The following is a 23,105-nucleotide window of genomic DNA, read 5'->3' on the forward strand; positions in this document are numbered from 1 at the left end:
TGACTATGAGACAACTAAGATCCAGATCCCCCGCAGCTGCAGGGGTCCTGGATCCTCCTGTCTTCCCCCCCCGCCCCACTTACCGGTACTTCTGAGTCCCCGGTGTGCAGCTGGGGCAGCGTGTAGATGTTCCCCGCACCGGTGCGGCAAATTCTCTCTGACAGTCGGGGAAGGTCTGCGCGATGGACGCAGACAACCCCCGCTGCTAGCCACACCTCCTTCCGGAAGTTGTTTACGCGAATCGCATAGACATCTACACGCTGCCCCGGCTACATGACAGAGGACTTAAGTACCGGTAAGTTTGGAGGAGGGAGGGGGAGTGTTAAACGGGGGGGCATAAGGCATTTCTGGAGGCAGAGTGCTCTGTGAAATGCCTTTTAACCCCCTCAATGCCACTCTGCCTCCAGAAATGCCTTAAACCTCCCTATATGCCACTCTTCCCGATAATATGCCTTTTAACCCTCTAAATACCAGAGTGGCATATAGGGGTATAAGGCATTTCTGGAGGCAGAGTGGCACATAGGGGGTCAAAAGGCATATCAGGGGGCACAGTGGCATTTAGAGGGTTAAAAGGCATATCATGGGGCACAGTGGCATATAGGGGGTATAAGGCATTTCTGGGGCAGATGTGCATAACTGGGGGGCAGGTTGGAAAATAGAAGGAAATAAAACCAAAATATTTTTCGTAATCATAGCTTTTATTAAAAAAAATAGTTTACATGAATTAACATTTACCGGTAAAACTTTTTTTCCTATAGGGTCGTCTTATATTCAGGCTTTTTCTTTTTTTTCTTAACTTAATATTCAGATTTGGGGGGTCATCTTATAATCGAGCAAATACGGTATTAACTATATCAAACACCTGTGTTTTTTTGTTTGTAAATAGGTTTGTGAAGAAGTGTATATAATAAAAATACTATATTTTATAATTGCACTGGACTTTTTTCTGCCTTTAAGAAGCGGTTTACATGTTACCATATTTCTATGTAAGACTACATTTTGGTTCAAAATATTACAGAAATTATATTCAAGGTTGCCTTTTATTTAGACCTCTTCTGTTGCCCCATGAGTGTGGTGGACGATTACCTTAAGATGACATGAAAAACCCCATGCCTGGGCAACAGAATACAAGTCCCTTGCTGCATAAGATCCTGGACCAGGTTACACGTAACAAATTGTTAAGCAAAAAGAGAAGTTCAATACTGCATGAAAAATTAGATTAAACTTTATTATTGGTATACTCGTTCATACAATTAAAATAAAATATTTAACAAGCAGAGATAATACAAGTGTTTTTCTTCTTTACTTGTGGCAGCAGAAGATTCTGCAATAGAAACAAAAGACTTAATATTAATGGTTATAATGGCACAACAGAGGTCAACCTGAAGTCCATCTTTGTGCAGGAGATTATGCGCAGAAAATCTTTTTTTTTTTTTTATATATATATCAAATAGGCATACCTGGGAACTCTCTGTGTTTGACCTGGAGATCTCCAGTTGAAGTACCTACCGGTTCCTCCGGGTCTCGGGAGCGGGGTCTTGACGCACCCCGCTCCCTGCCCATTTGCCCTTTAAATGGGCGTGTTTCAGTCTAATTTCTCCTACCTTATTTACGTATTTACCTTCAGTATTAGCCAACAACCTCTATTGCCCTCTTTCCTTTCCTTTATTCTTGTACTTTTACTAATGCTCTATTTTCAGTCCTTAAACTTGGCTTACTTCTGTCTATCTTCTTCCTCTGCTTCCTCTACCACCACTGCTACCTCCGCTATCTTGACTTCCTCTTCTCTGATGCAATGCAAAGAAAAAAAGTTGCTTTACAAAGAGTTTTAATTAGCATGCTTGTGAACTAATAAAATTCCTCCTTGTTTTCGAGGTTAAAGAATAAGATTTACTCTCCAAATCAGGGGCGTAACTTGAAACCTCAGGGCCCGGTGCGAGAATCTATTAAGGCCCCCCCCACCCCCAACCCATCTATCCCTTTCTCACTATCTCCCCTCTCCCTCCCTACTTCCCTTCTCACAATCTACCCTCTCCCTCTCTACACCCCTTCTCACGATCTCCCCTCTCCCTCCCTAACCCCCCCTTCTCACGATCTACCCTCTCCCTCCCTACCCCCCTTCTCACGAGCTACCCTCTCCCTCCATAGCCCCCCTTCTCACGATCTACCCTCTCCCTCCCTACCCCCCCTTCTCACGATCTACCCTCTCCCTCCCTACCCCCCCTTCTCACGATCTACCCTCTCCATCCCTACCCCCCCTTCTCACGATCTACCCTCTCCCTCCCTACCCCCCCTTCTCACGATCTACCCACCCACCCACTCCCTCCCTACCCCCCTTTATAAAACCTATAAAACCCACATAGCTACTGTCGCATTTCTACACTCATGAAAAAAAAATGAGATGTCCCATTGAAAGAATTCTTTTATACACAGGTTATTCTTAATTCTGTTTCCTATTGGTAACTGTATTTAACTCTTTGTGTTTTGTGAAAATGCAGCATTTAGTAGCAAAGCAGGAACAGCGAGCCGGTCCAGAGTTACCCGAAACATTCCTGATTACACAGAACAAAAGAATTTCATGAAACTGTACTGTCTTCCCTGTTTTTACACCGACACTGGTTAGCGCTAGCAAAATACCACTATAAAATCTAACATTTCATTTAGTAAAGTACAGGCCATTGGATTTAGTGACCTGATCTGAGCAAATCCACAGCGCGGAAGCACTTAATTAATCCCAGCGATACACTTCATTGATTACAACCTACAGTGCAGCATCTCAATCAAGTTGGCACCTGATGGGGAAAGACGAGACTTGGGCAACTTCCTTTTATTATCCGTCTCATGAAATGTTAGGATAACGCATTAATTGCACTGTATTTAGTTGGTTCATTTACAGTATATATATATATATATATATATATATATATATATATACGTATATATATATTGTCTTGGTTGTTGGCTGAAGTTGACTGATCCATTATATATTTCATTTACTAAAACCTAGAACCATCATTTTGTATTTCAACAATAGTTAGATCTCACGGTTGCCAATCTTTTGCCTTTTTTGTGTGTTTACAATATGGGATAAATTAACTGAATTCGTCGCCCAGGAAGCCTTAGGCACATTTCTTCTTTAACGGACACAATGTAGCCTCTTGGGCGACGACTGAGGCTCCTGTTGCACCAAGCTTATGCTAGCCGGTTAAAAAGGGAGATCACCGATCTCCCCAACCGGCCCACCAACACTATGGAGGACTGAGAAGAGTCTGATCAGATACCAAAAACATTGTGCATGCCCGTTAATAAATAATAACAAAATGATGTCATCATCACCAGTGTCAAACGGTCTACTTGTGCATTAAGAGGATTCTGAAGGCCACCTACACCATTTGGTGGCTAGAATGGACCTTGGAACATCTACTGCATCGTGATATAGTAGCTATTAAACAATTCCTCCAGGACTGTTTAGTAGCAGGACTGTCAGAGGATTAACGCACCGTTACCCCCGAGGCTGCATGGGCGTAAAAGCTCGCATATTTCTTTTCTTTAATATGTTACCTTTTCCCAGCACGTCTACCTCTGAGTCTTCCTAGAAGAACTCAGCAGAGCAGGAATTTTATTTAATTAAAAAGTCTGGGGACAATTGCTGAAAAAAGTCGGTTAACGACAAAACGAGACGAGAAGCAGCTCTGCAGAACAGAGTTAATTGTACCCCGGAAATTAATTTTCTTCATCGTTCTAAAAACTTAAAGCGATGGCTGCGGCTGCACCTGTCACCGTCCCCAATGGAGACATTATTTTATCAGAGACGAAGAGATCTCCAAAAGTCATTAACATCAGCGGAAAAGGTCAGGGGTAATTTTTATGGGCAAATTCAGTGCTTCTTTGCAAATAGCTGCTCCAGGACAGGCTCGGCCGGCTTATGATCCTTTCACATTTACCAAGACCACAGTCTCATGATACCCCAGCCACAATGAAAGTGCCACCCTTCCCTGACGCAGCCACATTCGTCTTTAGTTTCTCCCGTCCAATGTTGCATTTGTTCGTTCATTATTCGGACGAAACGGTAGAATTCAGCATGAAATCACAATCAAGTCTAGTGAGGATGGCTCTCCACGTTTGCTGTTGGCTTCCCCGGAATAATCTATACTATTTCAAAATATTCTAGATTCTTTTACTTTTGGTAAAAATAGAACTATGGTGGTTTTTAGCAGTTTAGGGATGACTAATATATATAATCAATATATACAGTATATATATATATATTAATTTGTTATCCTTTTAGCAACATCATTTCTAATTAGTAATTACTTTTCTCATCTTTAATGAAATCTCAGAATTTCAATAATCCCAATTCTATGTTCCAAAGCATGTTTTGGAAACATTGGCTATAATCCTAAATAGGATCACAGAAAATAAGATAACCCCCCACACACACACCTATATATAAATATGTGACATTTGAGGCAAAAATTCAGAACAGAACAACGGTTTACCTGATTATTTTATTATATTATTTTTGGGATGGGACATTCAGTGTTACTAAAAGTGATGTTTCTAACACTAATTAGTTTTAAAAGTGTTGAATTCTTCTCTTATTCACGTAAGCACTAGCTCTGTCCCAACTCCATGGGGACCCGGCCGCTGCGGGCAGACTTCTACAGACGCCGGTGCTGACAGGTCCACTCTGTGACCGCTTGCTTACAGTAAATCTGGATGTTTTACTGGATTTGCTTGGTAGATGTGTGCTTTTCCCCAGAAAACCACATTTTGTCATGTGTAACGGCAAACGTTTTCTACGTTTTTATAACGGCTGTAAATCCTGAGCACATGTCGGACAGCGGAAAGAAAGACTCGGAGATTCACATTCCAAGCGCTCAATTAGCTCTGTATTGAGGTGTAGACATGGATACAAGGCCAGCGAGACTTTACTGCCAGGTGGGAGAATTATTGGTTATATATGGGGGGGGAGGTTTGAACACAAGGAGACCCTGTGCTGAAGTTTTAAAGAGGGGCAGCCACGTTGTTGCTCAGCGGGAACTTCTCGCTCCTCTCTTCCTCTGGAATTCCAACTCGTCGACCATCCACACGGCGCCCCTTATGTTCTCCACTCTCACAAAACATTTATGGAGGCTGAGGTTGTGTCGCACTGCGTTCTGAGGGAGAGAACATGGGGGGGGGCATTAAACAGACTGCAATTACCTCCACCTGTCTACGTGCATTATCACTCCATATCCCTGGCTTACTGGGAAATACTAAAATTCTTGTGACGGAATGTACAGAATAAGGATTTCCAATAAACTTCAATGAAAACAAGATGACGAGGGGCAGTTAAATTTACCCGTAGCTGTAATAATCGTCATTCTGTGTGCTTTTGTATAATAAATGAAAAGTTTGGTGCAATTTATAAACAGGACTAGACCAGGTACCTCTAGGGTGGGGTGGACAGAACATTGAGTGGGTGGGGCCTGTATAGGAGGGGGTGGGACTTCAGCCACACAAAGGTATTATAAAATTAGTATAATTATTATTATTAAGGGAGAAGAGGATGAAGAGAAGAAATATTCAGGAAAAACAAGAAGCTAAGTAAATGGCAGGAAAGGTGGAGTATGGAGAGTAGTGGGTAGAGAGAACAATAGGGCCAGTGGGGTAATAGTGGCACAATTAATGCGTGGGTATGCCCAAGAATTGTGTCAATGACAAAAACATTATAAAAAAAAAAATCATATGTCTACGCAGCCTTAAGCACATTTATCTAGAATCACTCCAGAATTACTTTCCAACAGCCCTGACCTTTCTTTTATCAATGAGACATTCGCTTCCTCCGTACCTTGGACGAGAAACTGAAACCTTGCTACATCTGCCGCTTTAGTTTTTCTGGTACGGAAGGAGAAGGGGTCCTGCTCTTGTAAGCTTACAATCTATTCCCTAACATGATCTCTACCAAAAAATGTTTTACCACTGGTGAAAAGAGTCCCTTTTCTGCGGGACGATGCCGATTTAAAGCCAGATGCCCCAGTTTGGTGGGCAGTGGGGATCAAGGACTGGTTGAGGAGATCCCCTGATCACCTCTGATTTCCCCTGACCAACCCAGGAAGCTGAAACTCCATTGCAGCGCAGATCTCCATCACAGCTCTCACGTGGCCACAGAGCCGAGCCAAGGAGTGCACCATTCAGACGAGGAGCGCAGCGCGAGGGGCAAAGTCTGTGCCGGCTGAATCCGGCATCAATATATTTATTTATTGGTTTCTAACCTACTTACCATACAATGGCTCAGATGTTCCAGAATCTCCTTTGTCTCCTGTTGGCAAAGAAAAGCACCAGAGATTATTAAAGCAGAAGAGGTTTCCCATTTATAACGAATATAGATGAATGTAACGGCTCAACCGCTCCATTCCAGAATCAGGAGTCCATAACCAAGGAGATCCCGCTGAGGACATTACCCCTTCTGAAACAGATTTGTACGAAGCGTGCATAAAAAGCGTAGGCGTTTTTTTGCCTTTGTTTGAAGAAATTTACCATGTTGATGCTGTTGTCCCGATTGGACAATCAGAATTTTATTTATTTCTGTTTGTAACTAAAAATTTGGAGCCCCCGGTATGCGGCAGAAATAATGTGACGAAGCGCGTTGGGAAAGAGGTTCCCTCTCTGCGCCATAATACAGAAATAGCCCATCTGGGTCCGAAAACCCATAAGGACCATACTTAATGCATAGTTAAAACACTAAGATAACTTATACATTACACAGGTCCAGCTGATCCTTTCCCGCAGGAGATGATCGCTGGCGTTGCCCTTCCTGATGCATAGCGAGGTCAGAGAGACTCTCCTGCAGGCTCCATCTAGTGAATACACGGCTAGCTTTTAACCCCTTAGGGACAATGGGCGGTCCCTAAATCCATTGAAAACAATGCATTTTGAGCCTGTACATGTACGGGCTTTATCATTAAGGGGTTAAATATCTTTCAAATGAATCAATTCCAGCTCGTTTTCCCAGCATCTCCCTAAAATGTACATCTGCCGATAAAACACAATTTTCTGAAATGTACATAAGCGGCGAACAAACCTTTTGGCCCTGGGGGTCCAACTTTGCCAGGTTAACATACAGATCCTTTAAGCCCTAAAATAAAAAAAAATAGAAATTTAAAATATATTTATATCATCGCTACTTTCCTGTATGCCTTCGTTAGTAATTAAATTATTGGTAATTTAGTGGGAATTCTACAATAATGCAGTGAAAATACGGCTGTGCTCCGCACTCAACTCGCTCTCCCGACAAACCGGCTTCTCCCTTTTGACCAGGAGATCCAGGGAAGCCGGGACATCCTCTGAGAATAGCCAGCTTGTCAGAGTCCCCAACGCCCAATATCTTCACGTCTGAGGATATAAGAGTTACTAGTCAGAGATGTGAGACGGAAGAACGTGACATTAACTAGTACTAGCCATCCGGCACGTTGGGCAAGTGCCACATACTCTGCGGCAGATCGGGTGCTGCAGCATGATATGCTGGACCAAATACTACCCGAGCATGAAAATATAGCGGGTGGCGCGCATATTCAGCCGCCAGCCAAACTTATGCCATCAGGCGGCCGCTGGCCTTAAAGAGCCGGGACCGTTTCCCACCTTTTAAATTTGAGCGGTTTAGATCAAAACTGGGAGAAGTTTTCACAATAGAATTTTACCCAACGTTACGCTTTCACATTCTATATTTTGTCACTTTAAGATTGTTCAGGAGGGACTCAAAGTCCTTTCCTCCCCTGAAAGGAAAAAAAAAAGAAAAGTCCGGGGCTCTCGTGGCCGGGATGTGGGGTGATGAGCTGATTATCATTGAATTGTCTTTTTCTGTCTAATCAGAACTATTTTATTTATCCTAATGTATTACAAAGAACGGCACTGCGTGCGGATGTCGGGCTGGGTAAGCTTAACGCAAGCGAGCCAACGCCATAAATACATTTCATTCATACAGGGGTCCTGTAATCTCTTTGTAATCTAACATCAAAGCTTCGTAGTTATCATCTAACCCCACGGGGGGCAGATTCTCAGGGTCACACAGTCTGGATTCCTTCCTATTCTACACTGCTGTGATTATACACACACATATATATATATATATATATATATATATATATATATATATATAGGTATGTTATGGTTGATATCCCTGCTTGAATGCAGGTGACTGAATTAAGAGTATCTTTACTCGATGGTATTAAAGCTGTTTTACACGTTAGGGGAGTCACTGCATAGAATCCTTATGATGGTTGATTAGAGCCAAATACCTCTCCTTCCCTGCGTCTTAACTCTTTATATATGAATATGTTAATTGGTAATATTACAGGAGAGGGGGAGAGGGGGAGAGAGAGGGGGGGGAGAGAGAGGGGGGGAGAGAGAGGGGGGGGAGAGAGGTTTAATGGGAAGGCTTTTGATTGGTTGATTTGAATTATGTATTGTGAAGTCTCCCCCCCCCCCGACCATAATAAGGTAATTCCATGGTCGCATGGGGTCTTTACCGAAGATTAAGACAATATTGACCAAGCAGTAAAGATCATGTTAAGATATCTGTTGTCTTTGTCTGGGTTTTATCACTCTGTTCCTGAAATCCCGAGACAGCTTGGTGCCGTCTATTTGCCTTCAGCTATCAAAGAAACACAGAATCTACCGGCAAATATTATTTTCTTGAAAACCATTCAACATTTTAACCACCCTCTTCCGAACTCTCCCAAATAATGCTTTCTGACCGCTACATATTAGTGATTTGTATGTTATATTAGCCCAGTGTACTAGTACACCAACATCCTGACATCATATTCCCTTGTGGTAAACAATAGAATGACTCAGTCTTAGCCACCCAGCCTGACTTTTTACCCAATGAAAGTCTCCAGAGGAAAGGTTTTCACAGACAAGCAGGACATTACCATTAAGGATCAGCTCAGTGTTTTGTTTGAGCATATATTACCCGACTGGCAGCATAAAGATCAAAAAAAAGGTAGTTCATTGGAATAAAGGGCACCTAAACCTTTTACCAGATATTCTGCAAATGGTGGAACTCCAGACAGAACGTCCTATAAAATTCCTATAAATTGTAAAATTTACATTTCTTTATTAGTTGTTTAAATCAATGTGCCAAAAATACAATTAAATAAACACAATTTGTATATATATATATATATATATATATATTTAGATACCAATAGATTTCATAACCCAAATATAAAATGCCTTACATACCCTATACAGATCAAAAGTCAATCTTTTTTTTATGATTTAATATTAATATAATTATATATATTTATTGAACAGCATAAAACTTTTTAAAAATAGACCATTATACTTTAAATGTTTGAAACGGGTGAGCAGATCAGGCATCCAGCATTTCTTTTTGTCCTTCAGACGCGATTTCCTCTGTAATTCAGCATGTCCTTTACGTCTTTGTACGCCAAAATTTCCTCGATCGATAGCCTCTTAATGCTGTCAACACTCGCCGACGGTTGGCCGTGCAAACCCCGAAGCATTTCCAGAGCTACCTCCACAGACTTTTGTAACGTGACGCACCCGGGGAAGATCGGAACTTCCAAGGCCCCAGACCTCCAAACATTCCAAGAAGTTCCTTCCAAATATCTGGAGAGATTTCAGGTCGGCCAAGGAAGCCACGTTCTTTTTCAAGTCATCTTCTGTACCAAAGAGGATGGTTGCGTACATTGGTTGCCCGTCGATCATCAAACTTATCGAACTAAGGAAGGTTTTGTCAGGTATGTTGGATCCGCAGTTTATACACAAGTTACTTACGATGCAGTATTCGCCCACAGAAACATCAGGACCTAGCCTGGAATATTCAATCACGGAACACGGCAAGACACGGGTCTTTGTATCCAGTACGCTTTGAATGACGCATACTTTCCCGTTTTCATCTCGATCTGGAAAGATGCTAAAAACGCTGGACTGAAACCCAAGTTCTGCCCCGAGGACGGGGTCATCAGTTAAGTGATAGATATATTCTTCCATGGTTCCTACGTGGTAGAACTTTGACTTATTCAACGCTATCACCGTAAAAGGTGTTCCTCGCAGGAGAAAGTAGATCTTTTTTCGGACTTCGATTAATTTGGATTCTGCCTACTCCAAAGTAGCGTCGGGGCCGAGGGCCTGTAAAAAGTCCCCGTATGCGTCAATCTCACACCCAACGTCCCCCAATTCTTGGAAGAATCCAGTCAACAATTTAGCTGTCCCGTGATCCATGTAAAACAAACTATCCGTATAAACCACTTCCGAGGCGAGATGAGGACCTGAACAATCTCCTCGGGTGTTTACGGCTCCTGATTGCCACATCTTTTGAATGGAAGGCTTATGTAGGTAAGATGCGCAGGTTCTATATTCCAGGTCTTGGTACGCGTGACCCGGTGGGTCTAGGACAAACACTCCATGAGTGGTACCTATGCTTAGCGTTGGAAATCTTACTTGGAAATCCCCGCCGCTGTACAGCTCAATGTCGTCCGCACAGGTAACCACCACCCCCGGGTTCATATTCCCCGGAAAATCGACATATAGAGCTAATTTGAGCTCCAGTATTTGGTAAATCGGGTTTCCAAGAGGCAAGGCTGTGAATATTTTCCCCAGTGCGCTTGCATTTGGTAATTGTTGACTATAACCACCTGCAAAAGAAAAAGAATAAAAGGACAAAACAGTTTAACAACTTGTGTTAACCTTTGTCATTAGTCCTCTTCAATGGATGTTCTCAGGATCTTCTCGTATGACCACAAGTAAGGGGACTTTTCTATATTTTTTATCCATGTATGTATCTTTTGGCCAGAGCCTTGTTACCCAAAGTCCTGGTACCCCTAGAAACAATTCTGGGTATTATTACCCCTTTATTTACCCTGCCAGCCTGATAGGGCGAGCAGGCAAAGCTCGGGGGACTCCATAGATGACCTGGCGGTTAATCAGAAATTCGTTCAGCGGTTTTATTTACGGTATTTGTAACAATGCGTTTCTACAAACATTTCCTGCCTCCTTTTCAAAGATCGTGCCCTTCCCCATCATGCACCTGGACTCTACTTCCTGGTTGGCTGCTTTATATCTATACTTTGTTTCATAACAGGAAACGGGGGGGGGGGGGGCAGTTGCCTATAGCATACTGACCTCCCCATAGCAAAAGGTTAAAAACTGTCACAAAACCATCTCAAACTTCTACATCACTTACTTAACAAAATGGTCACGTGACGTACGGCTCTTTTGATCCTCCAGGGCGTATCCGCAGAACTCCTGGGTGTGTACCATGTTGCATGAATTTTTAAACAGTTCCTGAATTTTGAAACTTCCCGCATGCACCATAGGTGGTGAGTGGGTGTGGTCTTGTGGAGGCCACGCCCACCACAGCCCATTTTCATGTATGGCCACCCACTCAGTACACCCTGTGCCTACTTACGGCATATACCCCACCTTTAAATCATTTTTTACTTTATATTTAGGGGCATATAGAGACGTCTTGTTTTAACCTCTGTCCACCCAAAAAGTGCCCCAGCATTCCTTACATGGAGCAAGCAGAGCTTTCATCCCAGGCCCTTAGGAGGTCCCCGCTCTCCTTCATACAGGTATGAGAAAAGTGATGATATATGATGTCATACTCTGCACATCATAGACTGTACTGGCACTGCCTCCTACCATGGCTTCCTCCCTGTTTTAGTCCGTAACTGTATTCAGGCCATGATTGGTGAGTAGGGACCTCATTTTATACCTGATTTTATACCCTCCATTTTATAGATTAGCCTCTTATTGTATAAATCACATTTAACAGAAACAAAAAGTGAGAACTGTTAGTGAAAGAGCTTTGTTTTCATAGGATTTTTTTTCTTTTTGTAGACCCAACCATGGATCCATACCCACACCAGTTTGCCACTGCCCTCTTTTCCTTTTTGTATCACTTGGCCAGTTATGACGCTGGTGGAGAAGCGCTGGTTTCCTGTGGCATGATGGAAGCACTTCTAAAGGTATGCCGGTGGGAATGTTTTATGCTAACCTACCATTTCCGTATTGCTGGCTTTTTCAGGGTAAACTTGTAGTATGTGCAAGGTATTCATAGCAAGGCTTGAGTCGAAAGATCCTTTAGATGTGCCGTTGTGGCCATAGCTCTCCACATTTCTCTATGCTGAAAAAAATATATATATATATGTATCTTTGTACATCTCAGGTGATCAAGTTCCTTGGTGACGAGCAGGACCAGATCACATTTGTGACGCGAGCTGTGAGAGTTGTTGACCTCATTACAAACTTGGACATGGCAGCCTTTCAGTCCCACAGTGGTCTGACCATATTTATTTACAGATTAGAGGTGAGTTCACAACAGTTTTTTTCAAGGGTTAACACTTCTCATCTAAGGCTTTGCTCATGCGTTATATTAAAGTCCTTTGGATTCCATGGTCTTTTCAAACCCTGTTTCAGTTAATGTTCTGCAGTGTTCTAAAGCTTGGATTTTAATCAAAAGACCATGCTTTAAAAAATGTTTCATTGGCAAGACACTAGCCCACTTGATACCTCTTTTTGTGTCACACGCCAGAATTAAACTCCCCCTGACAAATGAGTAAAGTAAAACTTGTCCTGATTGACGTTTAACTACAATCAGGAAATATTTAGATTCCTAATGATCCTCCTTTTGCTTTAGTTATAACTTCTGTGTTTAGCACAGTATAAGTAGTAGATCTCTTGTTAGGACACCAAGTTAGTCTTTCTTATAGCCAGTGTGCCTTTTCAATTGTAGCATGAAGTTGACCTGTGTAGGAAAGAGTGCCCATTTGTCATCAAACCAAGAAACCAACGCCCTAGCACTGTTCAGGAGGGTCAAGAGATGGAGACAGATATGGAAGGTAAGACATTTAAAGCCTTTTCATTTTTTTATCCTTGAATACTTCTTGGAGAGTTTGAGGCTTTTGTTTTAGCTTACAAGAATCACTGTAGTTCCTCTTTTAACATTCGTATTGCAAGACCTGATTAATTTTTTCTGATTAACCCCAATAGAGAAAAGCATGTTTTAATATGTTTAAAATATCTACAAAGTTCTGAGATTGAGAAGTACCTGACGTTTACATTCTACTTGATTTTAGTTACTGATGTGGCAATGGAGGCCAGTCCTGGACCTTCCACTTCTGCAGATTCGCGTCCTCCTGGTACAAGCTTCAGCACTGGGAGTGTAGGGTCTACCCGCTCAGGTAACTGACCGGACTTTTAAGTTCCTGTTTTTTTTATTTAATTTTTTCTGCCTAAATAAGGGCCCCCAAAGTGCATTTACTTCATTTCTGATTGTATTTGATGTTGCAGGAGTGCAGTGCATTCCCCAGAGAGCAGCTCTCTTGAAGTCTATGCTGAATTTCTTGAAGAAGGCAATTCAGGATCCAGCCTTCTCAGATGGTATTCGTCATGGTAGGTCTTCATAAAATGGTTGACAAATTAGTGCATGACATAAACTGACCATGAAACCGTATGTGTGTAAATATAAACTCATTGGAACCCCCATCTACATCAAAATTATTCTGTACATCTGTTGGCACACTTATTGCTTATGCATCACTAACATCATATTATTTTCAGTGATGGATGGAACTCTTCCCACATCCCTGAAACACATAATCAGCAATGCCGAGTACTACGGCCCTTCCCTTTTCTTACTTGGTAAGTAAACCCAGGTCCTGCACCTTTTTTATTATTTGTGAATTTAGTGCTTTATCAGTGAGTAACGCTGCTAGCCGTTCCAATAAAACAATGGAGCTGAACTGTAAGCCCCTCTGCTGGGAAGATTCAGGACTATAGATAAATGTGTAAGCAGTGATATTATACATTGGGATGTGGTCATCAGTTTGGTTCAGCGTGAAACCTGTAGCTTGAGAACTGTTTGGGATGGAATCGCTATGTGTTTCAAATAAAAATAGCATACTTGCTTCATTTAATGAGAACTGTAGTGGATATTGACCCAGACTATTTGTGCCGTTTGACTGACTCTTGATTTTTGTGTTCTTTCTGTAGCTACTGAAGTAGTAACAGTGTTTGTGTTCCAAGAGCCGTCTTTACTGTCTTCTCTTCAGGACAATGGCTTAACAGATGTGATGCTTCATGCTCTCCTTATCAAAGATGTAAGTCATTAAACTTCAGAGTCATCAGAATATCAAGCTGCCCAGTTCAGCTGTATTTTATCTGCCCCAAGAGTGACCAACATGACAACATGTTTTTTAATTATATCTAATAACCTGATGAAAATACTTGTGTGCTATCAAATTTTATATCGGTGACCATAAAAACCCGTTGGTTAAATAACTTTTTGTTTAATTGTAATGCATATCATAAAATACAAGATTTAGTAAAGAAAAACTTTTGGGCAACAAATTGGGCTAAACACTGATATCCTTCAGCATTAAGTTTTCAGTTTAATTTCCCTTTGAAATACTAGGACGCCGTTTTGTGTTTTTTTTGTTGCAGGTTCCGGCAACCAGGGAAGTTCTAGGCTCTCTGCCCAATGTCTTCAGTGCCCTGTGTCTAAATGCCCGGGGCTTGCAGTCCTTTGTGCAATGTCAACCTTTTGAACGGCTTTTCAAAGTATTGCTTTCACCTGATTACCTCCCTGCCATGAGGAGGCGGAGGAGCTCAGACCCTCTAGGTAAGACTACGCTGACCAACCGGCGTTGCAGAAAAGACTGACCAAATTCTTCCATGACAAAAGGACTATTTAACGACTCGTAGACCACGACACCTTGGATGTTTGTTTTGCATATGCAGGCTGTCCCCCCTACTCATTGTGCATGTTTTGTGATAGATTACTGACCCTTTCTGGTTTTATAATCCTGATTCTGGTTTTCCTTGATGGGAGACGTGGTGCTCATTTGGACGGTCTTTACTTATTCTTATTCATTAAGGTTTCTTGGCTTAAAATACCTTTTGTTCAGTTAACTGGTGTTTCCATTTAGCAGCTCCAGTGTTTTCCATTTGTTTCCACATGTTTGCCCCCTAACCAGAATGAGCTGTCAATGGCACCCCCCAAAATTCCCTAACCCTCCTCTAACCCCTGCTGAAGAGACCTGCATGCAGCGTAGATCAGCGCTCTTCAGGTCTCTAGCCGAGGGATTAAGAGGCCCGTGGTCTCTACCAGCTTTGACCTCTCTCCGGTCTCCTGCAGGCGATACAGCCTCTAACCTGGGCAGTGCTGTCGATGAACTGATGAGGCACCAGCCCACACTAAAAACCGATGCTACCACCGCTATTATTAAGGTAAGGTGTTTGCATGTCCAGGTGGGGTTTGTAGGGCGCTTCCTAGCAGGGGGTTATCGACTTGTTTAAATATTGATTGTTTTATGTTCTTGCACAGACTTGGAACATTCGGGTTTCCCTTTGCCATTTTCTAGATCCTCTTAAGTGTTTAACCATTTGGATTTGCGTCTGTTTTGTTGGAGATTAACAAATTGACTCATAGTCATGGATACTGGGCATGCATGTCTTCAGTCTTTTTTGCATTTTTTTTTTTTTCTAGATTTTAGAAGAAATATGCAATCTTGGTAGGGACCAGAAGTATATTTGTCAGAAGCCATCAATTCAGAAAGCTGACGGCACGGCCACAGCTCCTCCACCACGTTCGAACCACGCGGCCGAAGAGGCTTCTAGCGAGGACGAGGAAGAAGAGGAGGTTCAAGCAATGCAGAGCTTCACTGCAAACCAACAGAGCGAAGTTGAGCCAAGCCCGCAGTAAGTTTACCATGTGTGCTGCTAGCTCTGGAGTTGTGACCTGTAAGCTTTGTTCCAGACTTCATATCAGACATTAATCTGTTATTAATCTGGGTTAAACTAAGATAATTTATAATAAGAGACTCATATCTAATAAGCTTGAATTTTTATTCTTAAACTCTTGCTGGACCTCTTGTTAACTTGCCTTTTCTCTCATAGTGTTGTGGGAACTGAAGAGAGAATCCCGATTCCTCTGATGGATTATATTCTCAACGTGGTGAGTTTAGAAATAGTGTAATAGAGCCGATGTGTAAGAGCGCAGGGCTCAAGGGCTCCCAATTATAGCCCACAAATTTACAACCCTGATTTTAACCATTTTGGTACAATATTGGACCAAAGATTTTTAAATAATGTTTCAGTAAAATTTTATGCGAAGCTACTCATATCTGTGAATTTTCCAAATGACTTGAAAAACTTACCAATTCACAGATGAAATTTGTGGAATCCATTCTAAGTAATAACACAACGGACGATCACTGTCAGGAGTTTGTGAGTCAGAAGGGTCTCCTGCCTCTGGTCACCATCCTTGGTCTGCCCAATCTACCTATTGACTTCCCTACCTCTGCTGCCTGCCAAGCTGTGGCAGGTGTCTGCAAATCAATATTGGTAAGTAACATTTGTTTCCATTTATTCTAATACGTGGTTGTTAAACACCAAGCCTTGATTGACTCAGACAGATCAATCTGGACCACCTGCAGAAATGTCTAGAAATCCTAGCCTACTTGCAGCCAATGGGGTTGTAGCTAAAAATCATTGTGCTGGATGACCCAGCGAGGGTTCTCCTAAAAGAGAAAGAAAAAAACCCCCAAAAAATACTGGTCCAAATCTACGAACGAGTGTCTATAGCATAGCTGTACTGCCACAAAATGCTGTAATACTTGGGCAACCTGTCAGCCCAGTACTATATTATGGGCAGGCTAGCTGGACAATGTCTTTGATGTTTATATTCTCGGTAGTTCTGTTTTTTGTTAATGGCCAGAAAATAAATACAAGCAGAAGTTCCAGGACTGTTAATAGACAACATCTCACCTCTTTCTAGACTCTGTCTCATGAGCCTAAGGTTCTCCAAGAAGGGCTTCTCCAGCTGGACTCCATTCTTTCCTCGCTGGACCCATTGCATCGGCCTATTGAGGCCCCCGGTGGCTCAGTGCTGTTAAGGGAGCTGGCATGTGCTGGAAATGTAGCAGATGCCACTCTGTCTGCTCAGGCTACCCCCTACTCCACGCATTAACTGCAGCCCATGCATACATCATGATGTTTGTACACACGTGCAGAGTGGGACAGGTAAGGGCCCCGACCGGATGGGTCTAAACATTTTGTTTTCATGTTTTCCGAGGCAGCGGTGTTGCTTTTGCGTGCTCTTAATTGCCATATTTCTTTTCTTCTCCACAGAGTGAGATCCGTGCCATCTCTGTCAACCAGTGGGGTTCTCAACTGGGTCTCAATGTTCTGAATAAGCTGAGTCAACTGTACTGCTCTCTTGTTTGGGAAAGCACTGTTTTGCTGTCTCTCTGTACTCCTAACAGGTACGCGCATGTGATTCTTCTGTTTCCCATACCCAGAACTGTTTGCTTTTCATAGTGTTTGTGGTCAGAAATCTACATTTGAGTCGAGGTTCTGCCATTTACTTACCAACCTTGTACTTTTTTTGACAGCTTGCCACCTGGCTGTGAGTTTGGTCAGGCAGACATGCAGAAGTTGGCTCCCAAAGAGGAGAAGGCAGCAAGTGCCTTGCCCCAGGGAACAAAGAGGGCAGGTATGTTTTCTTACACTTCTTAAACTCATTCTGAGATGTTTCTGGTTCAAACCTGGCCCGGTGCCATGACATATGGCAATTAAGTAACATATTTAAGTAAAATATTTTATACACAAGGCCACATATCCAGGGTATAATAAGTATTTCTTTAAGACATCTATGCACAGTTGTCTTGGATATTAGGCATCTACAATATTGTTGCATGGTTTCATGGATGACTTTCACTATATTTCTTGTATAAAAAGTTAAATATTTTATGCAGAAGTGCATATTTTAATATAGTGTATAGTGTATACTCTATATGTATAAGCCATCGTATCTGTGTTACAGAAGGTGAACCCGAGGTGAGTGCTGTCGGGGAGGAAGCCACCGGCTTACTAGAAGGTATTGGACTTGATGGGGATGCGTTGGCGCCCATGGAAACAGATGAACCCAGCGCGTCGGACCCCAAGGGTAAACCAAAGATCACCCCAGCAATGGCTGCCAGAATCAAACAGATTAAACCATTATTATCAGGTATTTATAAAATATGTTTTACATGGAAGTAGTTTATTAAATTACGTATCGATTTAGATTTCTTTTTTTTTTATAAGTTTATAAAAATACATGCTGGGTATGATAGGGCTGATCTTGATGAACCTTCAAATAGTTCATAAAGCTTGTACCTGCTATACTTGCCAAAAAGTAGAGTACACTAACAGAAGCATGGATATGAACCTTAAGCAGAAATCTAATATGTAGAGCACAATATAACATCATTTTTATTTTGATTTATTTATTCATATTTATGTTTTTATTTTTTTAGCATCTTCGCGGCTCGGTCGTGCCCTGGCTGAACTTTTTGGCCTACTGGTCAAACTCTGTGTTGGGTCTCCTGTGCGCCAAAGGCGAAGTCACCATGCAGCCAGCACCACCACAGCCCCGACCCCAGCCGCGCGCTCTACAGCGTCCGCACTCACAAAGTTACTGACGAAGGGACTTTCGTGGCAGCCTCCTCCATACACACCAACTCCCAGGTTCAGGTTTGTGCTACACGGGTCTCGTTCACAAGTGACAAGCTTGCTTTGTATTAATCTCTTAACTGAAGGATGTTGGATTTTGGGTGGTGATTTGGTTAATTAGAAATAGTAATAGGCTGGTAAATATAAGATGTCTCTTTAAATTTGATTTGTCTAACATTGTACATCTGTGTTGTTCAGGTTAACCTTTTTTATCTGCTCCGTAGGCTTCACCTCTCCCATGTTGTTTGACGAGAGAAAATATCCGTATCATCTTATGCTGCAGAAATTCCTCTGCTCCGGTGGACACAACGCTCTCTTTGAGTAAGTGAGCCGCCTGCTACCTGTAGCGACTAACGGGAGACAGAACAAAGACTTTCCGAGGCTTCAGAAATATATTTTGCTTTAACACATTCCAAATGGGGAAGTTACATGTTTTTGTTTTCATATACTTCAACGTCACATTTCCCAACATGCACCTGACTTCTACCTGCTACTGGCTGATTTTTAGAACGTAAATGGTGAAAAAGTATGTTTACATTAGTGTAATTGGCCAATACATTCCCAACACAGTGACTACTTTTATACTTGTTAATAGAATGTTCCTTGATTTAATGTCCATATGAAACATCTGGAAGCATAATTTTGAAAAACTAGAACAATGTACACTTTCACTCTAACACATTTGTTTTAAAATTTAGAACCTTTAACTGGGCCCTCTCTATGGGTGGCAGAGTGCCGGTGTCGGAGGGCTTGGAACACTCTGATCTGCCGGATGGCACGGGCGAATTCCTGGATGCTTGGCTTATGCTGGTGGAAAAGATGGTAAATCCTACCACAGTCCTGGAGTCTCCTCACTCCCTGCCACCAACCAAGTTACCCGGAGGACAGAACTACCCTCAGTTCAGCTCATTGCGCTTCCTTGTAGTCACGCAAAAGGTAAAAATTACACCTTTCCTGCTGCTATTGGGATATGGTATCTACCTGCGCCTTGGAATCTTTGTTTGGCTGTGATCAGTGTACCTAACAGTATTCCATATTTTGTCGCTTACAGGCAGCCTTCACCTGCATCAAGAACCTTTGGAATAGAAAACCTTTAAAAGTATATGGTGGTCGTATGGCTGAGTCCATGCTAGCTATCTTATGCCACATACTGCGAGGGGAGCCAGTGATTCGTGAGCGGCTGAGCAAAGAGCGTGAGGGTAGTCGGGAAGAAGAGGGTCAGCAAGACGAAAGTGGAGCGAGGCGAGAGCCTCAAGTGAACCAGCAACAACTTCAGCAGGTGGGAGTAGTACTTTATTTTCTTGTCTGCGGCAATCTTGGCCTTAAGTAAACCTTTTACATTGTAGCTGTCAGCTGAAATTGGAAGAAGTGTTGTCAGCATGCTGCTTCTGCTGATTAGACTGAATGCCGTCTCCTAACCATACAATCGTCTCTCTATAGCTCATTGATATGGGATTCACGCGGGAACATGCCATGGAAGCTTTGCTTAACACCAGTACCATGGAGCAAGCCACAGAGTACCTCCTCACCCACCCTCCTCCTCTCATTGGTGGAGTTGTACGGGTAACGTTTCCTCAACTTATTCCCCCCCCGACCCTTCACATGAGTGTGGTCCGGTTCTGCTTCCCTCCTGTATCCTCATCACATCTCCTTCCCTGTCGTCCATTCCTTTCCCCTTTCTACCGCAGGCTTCTCCGTGCCGCTATACAGGTTAGATGTAGCACACGCGTGTGATAGTGCAGGCGGTCCTAGTGAAGTCATAAACAACTGACTAAAATTTGAAGAGGGGCAGTAGCCAGAGTAGAAAAGGTTGGCCCGTCTCCCTGTCATTGAAAGATTGGTTCCCCTGGCCGAGCTGCAGTAGCTTCCCTCTTCCCCATTCTACTCCAGCGTTCCCGAGCTCCACCGGGTTCTTGATGTCTCTCCTCTGCTGGGACACCCTTACACTCATGCCCTGACTCCCCATTCTGCAGAGCAGCCCAGCTCACGGGTATCTGTTGTTGCTCTGCAGGACTTTAGTATATCAGAGGAAGATCAGATGCTGAGAGCCATTGCCATGTCGTTGGGACAAGATCAGGGCCGGCCGAAGACTTAACGCCGCCTGGGGCGAAGTTTAAAATGCCGCCCCCCGCCCCCCACCGGTACTTACCCTTAAACAGTCCTGCGGCGAGTCTCCCTGTGCTGCCACGGTGCCGGCTTGTAATGCTGAGCGCCAGAAATTCACGTCACTTCCGGCGCTCTGCATTACAAGCCGGCACAGAGACCGAACAGGGAAACTCGCCGCAGAGGAGAGAGAGAGGGGCGCCGAGCGGGTAAGTGAAAACCACTCGGTGCCCCCCTCTCTCTCCTCCGCTTCCAAAAAAGTGCCGCCCCTTCTGAAGTGCCGCCTGGGACAATTGCCCCAGTCGGCTCCATTGTAGGGCCAGCCCTGTTTGTAATGATTTTCCTATAGTCTTTGGCTTTTAATATTTTTATAAGGAGTCCGATGGATTTATTATTATCCTCTATATATAATGAGTTGGCTAAATAACTTTTTACCCTCAAATATTAAAAACAATTTGCTGGGGATAGAGAAAATTGTGAATTTAGTATGGCAAAACTTTTAATGTTTGTATTTTCATATAACTCTGCTATCATGTTTATGCCTGCTTTTTCCCAGTCTAATAGGTTTAGGTCTTCATTTAAATTCTGAATTATATTTAGCGGTAAGCATGGGATAATTCTATCTCCAAACCTGATCTTTTTTTTTCTATATTCCCAACTCTTAAGTAGTTGTATAAGGACTGGATTGTTTGTGGTCTTTATAAATTCTTTAGATTTTCTTCTGGGGATCCAGAAGAGAGACTGAAGATCTCTAACTGGGATATCTTTGCATTCCAAGTCATACCAGGTTTCATGAATTGCCTTTTCATTTAGGGTCAATAGGATATGAGACAGTTGCGCAGCATGAACATAATCTTTGATAATTGGCATACCCAGGCCGCCGTTTTGTCTATTTTTTGCTAATAACTGAGAATTTAGCCTTGGCCTTTTTGAGGCCCAAATAAATCTTGTAAATGCATTTTGAATTAAATCTGCCCAAACTGTAGATATCATAAATGGGATCATCCTAAAGATGTAAGTAAATTTTAGTAAAATGTACATTTTGACTGCGTTCAATCTGCCCATCCAAGAGATATATAAAGCTCTCCATTTTTTAAAGGATTGATTAATTTCTTTTATTAATGGAAGAATATTAATTTCCATCCAGTCCAATGGGTTTGCTGTGATTTTTAAACCTAAATAATTTAGTGAATTTTTAGTCCACGAGAAGCCAAGTTTTTCAATTTGTAATTTTTGTGAATGTTCCAAAAATAGGGGAAGTATCACTGACTTTGAGACATTCAACTTATAATTAGATAATAGGCTATATTGATCAATCAAAACCATAAGTTTTCTCAGCATGTCAACAGGGTTCCGCATCGTCAGGAGGATATCATCGGCGTATAGTTGAATTTTATGAGTGCCCTTTGTGCCGCAGCCTGAAATCCCTCTATTTAGTCTGATCTCCCTAGCGAGAGGTTCTAGGGAAAGCGCGTAGAGGAGAGGGGAAAGAGGGCAGCCCTGCCTGGTACCGTTAGATATTGGAAACCATATAGGTTCTATTCCCTGGCCCACTACTCTGCCCATAGGGGTTGTATATACAGCCATAATTGCTTGATGGATTCTTCCAATAAATCCAAACGATGCTAAAACTTCAGACATATATCTCCAGTTGACCCTGTCAAAAGCCTTTTCGGCATCTAATGACAGGGTCATCTGGGGCACTGCCATTATCTTCGCCTCTACCAAAATATCGGCAAGAGCTCTTATATGATTGACCGAAGACCTACCGGTTATAAATCCTACCTGGTCTCTATGGATCAACTTGGGAAGAACCAATTTCAGCCTCTGTGCTAAAATTCCAGTATAGATCTTAATATCTAGGTTTAATAAAGTAATAGGTCTATAACTGGAAATTTCTTCCGGATTTTATTCTTTATTAGGTTAGATAACATTTTACTGGCTCTGTTGCCTTGATAATATCTTTTTACATTTAAAGAACTAAGAAATTAGCTTTTTCTATAAGTAATTGATTTATCTTTTCTTTAAGATGTCCAATCTTTTTTGTCAATTGAGTGGAAGGTGCTATTTTATTTTCGGTGTTCAATTGATATTGTAAGGCACGTACCGTCCGGCATACGGTACGCGTCGTCCGAGGTCCGGGACGTACCTCCCGGGGTAGACCGCGTCTGCTCGCGGCAGGTTCCTGGTCCCTGTCACCGGCTCGGGCAGCGTGTTCTTCACTCCCCGCGTCCACGCCGCCCTAAGTTCTCCTCCTCCTGCTAACTGTGTGCAGGAGGGAGGGGGAGGAGTGGGGGTAGAGGCTTCCCCTGGAGGGGCGGCACTTCTGGTGCCGTCTCACAGGAAAGAGGTGGTTGGGGGCGGAACGGAGGGTGGAGATCTTGACGTGACGTCAGACGCCACGTCTGAGATCTCTATAAAACCTCCAAGCTCCCTTATGTCGGCGCTCAGATATTCTGAGATGCTCTGTGCCCTACACAGCGTCCCCAGTA

The 23,105-nt window shown here is 42.7% G+C and overlaps 2 pseudogenes; one reads left to right on the forward strand and one right to left on the reverse strand.

Annotated features, from left to right (window-relative positions):
* Positions 1-9,386: 9,386 nt before the first annotated feature.
* LOC149302276 (fucose-1-phosphate guanylyltransferase-like) lies at positions 9,387-11,271 on the reverse strand (annotated as a pseudogene).
* A 112-nt stretch (positions 11,272-11,383) lies between these two features.
* Positions 11,384-20,605, forward strand: LOC149302277 (E3 ubiquitin-protein ligase HUWE1-like; annotated as a pseudogene).
* Positions 20,606-23,105: the final 2,500 nt, after the last annotated feature.

The sequence above is a fragment of the Sceloporus occidentalis genome, unplaced genomic scaffold (assembly GCF_023333645.1).
Source record: "Sceloporus occidentalis isolate IW3139 unplaced genomic scaffold, rSceOcc1.0.p SCAF_19, whole genome shotgun sequence".
NCBI lineage: Eukaryota > Metazoa > Chordata > Lepidosauria > Squamata > Phrynosomatidae > Sceloporus > Sceloporus occidentalis.